Here is a 3,527-nt window from a genome sequence, read left to right on the forward strand (position 1 = left end):
ATTGACAGCATATGACGTAGTTTAGATATATTCTTAAGATGGAAAAACGCAATTTTACAGGTGTTGGCGACGTGGCTCTCAAATGACAGATTACTATCGAATAGAACGCCAAGATTCTTTGCTGACGACGAGGGTTTTATGGAACATCCGTCAATAGTTAAACAGTATTCTTGGTTGTTACTTATAGCAGTTTTCGGTCCAATAAGTAACACTTCCGTTTTGTCCGAGTTCAGTAATAAAAAGTTGTTACTCATCCAGTTTTTTATATCGACTATGCATTCCATTATTCGATGGAACTGCTGTGTTTCATGAGGCTTCGAGGAAATATAAAGTTGAGTATCATCAGCATAACAGTGAAAGCTAACTCCGTGTCGCTTTATTATATCTCCTAGAGGTAGCATGTATAATGCGAAGAGCAGAGGCCCTAAGACTGAGCCCTGTGGTACACCGTACTGGACTTGCGATTTGCGTGACACCTCATTGTTTATTGCTACAAATTGAAAACGGTCGGATAAATAAGATTTAAACCATTTCAAAGCTATTCCCTTAATGCCGACATAATTTTCGAGTCTATGTAGGAGTGTGCTGTGGTCAATGGTGTCGAATAAGACACTAAGGTCTAGCAGCACCAATAACGAGAAACAACCTCGGTCAGACGCCAATAGCAGATCATTTGTAACTCTGATCAAAGCAGTCTCTGTACTGTGACATGCTCTAAATCCAGACTGGAATTCTTCATTGATGTCATTCCTTTGGAGGAAGGAGCATTCCTTTGGAGGAAGGAAGGTTTTGACACAAAACACAAAGCAAAACACCCTCGAGGGGGATAAAACAGATGAGGCAAGGCAACTAACTAAACTACATGAAACTTAAGACAGGACTAAACTAACTACACTCACAAGACTAGGCAGAGCAATACGTAACACTTACAATGACGAGGACCACGGGGAATTCGAGGTAATCAAAACAGTACAAAGTAGCACAAAACGAATCAGCACAAGACAAGAGACACGAGGTCAATATATAGGGGAATACAAACGAAAGATAATAATACAGGGAGGGTGACGGGCAGGTGACGGAGATTAAACACTAAGGAGAAGTTGACGAAGGAACGAGAGGGCGGGGTTAAAAGACGCAACACCGGAGAGAGGGAGAATATGGAAAGCCCACAGGGCCAAAACGTATCTCTCCACATATAACAAGGGATCCTGCCGTGATTCTGTCACAAGATCAAGAAAGACATGACAAGATGAGGCAGAATCACGACAGAAAATATAGAAGGAATCACAAGTACGAATATATTTTAATATGAATACTATCAGTGATTCAATTGTCAATGTAACCGTGTTTTAGAAAAACATAAGAACAAAAACATCAAAATTCTGATTATGTTTGAAAAAGTTGAATTTTAAGCCGTAATATTAAAGCAATAAGCCCCAAGAAGCAGTGGGTTACAGTGCCTAAAACCCCCTTAGATGTTATAAAATGCACTTGTAACCCACTGCTTCGCAGGGCTTATTGCTTTTATAAAACGGTTATTCCATATACGTAGCAAGGGTTCATAAAATAAAGTAAATAAAGTGATATTTAGGCTATTTAATGTGGTCAGCAGTTATAACTCGCCTCAACCTAATAAGAAACAAGGACCAGAACTGACCGTTTATAAAACCCATTATACTAACATACAGTGTCCATTAATGAAATATTCAATTTACCAAATAATTTATGTTAAAAATGGACAAAAGACAAAATGACCTGCGTTTATTCTCTTTTCTTCATTCTGTAGTCTCTAGTCTTCTCAACTCAACTCTCAACTCAACTTTATTTATATAGCGCTTTTGACAATTTTCATTGTTACAAAGCAGCTGTACATGAGACATATTGACTATAAGCAAAACAATTAAAGTTGTACCTGTAAAAACAAGAAAAAGTTGAAAACACAGAAGACAGACATACCCACATCATACAAATGATATATACATGTTTATTAATTTTATATTTTTCTTAAATATATGCATGTATGTTTACGTGTTTAAAATACAAAATTAATATGCACAGTACACAGACATATATTATGTAAACACAAATTCTGGATGCGATTAATCACAATTAATCGTTTGACAGCCCTATATATATATATATATATAAGAAAAATTTACAACATTCTTTCACAGAAGTTTAGGCTGTCACAACACACTTGATCATAACACATTCATTAAATGGTCATATGGCGCGAATAGTGTTTTTCTGTGTCTTTGGTGTGTTATAAGTTGCCCATGCATGTATTAGACACGTAAAATTGCAAAAATGAAAGTGTCGAACAAAAGATGCATTCTATCTAAAAGCGAATGCTCACCCAGACCTGCCTGAAACGCCTCGTGTAACCACACCCCCACAAATCTACGTCAGTTCGTGGTATGATTTGATAGACCGCCCAAATGTATACGCAAGTAAGGTGGGCGTACCTGTCAGTAAATTGCTATGGAACCTGATGTTCCAAATATGGTAAGAGGCGTTACATTTCCTCAACGCTTGCAGTATTCGACCAATCACTACGCACTGGTTAACTGGCCAATCATAGCACACCTCGCTTTTCAGAGCCATGAGCTTTGTAAAAAATCTGCGCGTTTCAGAGAGGCGGGGCAAAGAGGAGATACAAACATGCACGGTATGTGGAAAATACAGCGTTTTTTAACCTTAATCGTGATAATACATACATCTAAAACAAACGATAATATTTGTTTTAGCCGTGTCATATGTCAAGCGCGGTATTAACGCATTGCAACAGCCTAGGGGCCCCACCTGTTTAGGGGCCTCTGATTGGATTCTTTATTTTGAATTTACTTCAGCGCGAACAAAAAATAGACCCTCATTGGCCCATAAGAAATATAACAAAAAATAAGCCGGGGATTGGATAGATGTTACATTTGGGTCACATCTGTCCAATAGCTGCTGGTGAAATCATGTCAATCATTTTCATTTACGTCACTGCTATTGCTAGACGGCATAGTGGCAAAATGTCTGAAAGAATGTACAACAGTGGAGCACAAAAATGGAAAATACAAAGGTTAAAAGAACAACGTGACTAAGATAGCAGCAGGAGGAATGGCAGCTCGCATTGGCTAACATCGGTGCTGCGGTTGAAACAACTGCAGCGGATCCTTAGCTGTTGCAGCAGTTAGCTCGTGTCATCGGGATATATTTCAGGGAGTTATTCCACAATGACACGCATATTATACAGGTTGGTTTTATACACAGTTTATGTAATGCACAGTGGTTTGTGTCTCAGTAAAGATCCACCGAGGCGTTTTTAGGGGCCGTTTATATTTCGCGTTATTACTTAAAAACTGGAGCTTTTGCAAAGTAAGACAGAGCAGAGGTGTAAAGAGTACCTGAAAACCATACTTAAGTAAAAGTACAGATACCTTGCAGTGAAAATTACTCCATTACAAGTTACAAGTCACCAATTCCAAAACGACTTGAGTAAAAGTCTTTGAGTATCTGATTTTAACAGTACTTGAGTATTT

This window comes from Triplophysa rosa, linkage group LG11 (assembly GCF_024868665.1).
Source record: "Triplophysa rosa linkage group LG11, Trosa_1v2, whole genome shotgun sequence".
Classification (NCBI taxonomy): Eukaryota; Metazoa; Chordata; class Actinopteri; order Cypriniformes; family Nemacheilidae; genus Triplophysa; species Triplophysa rosa.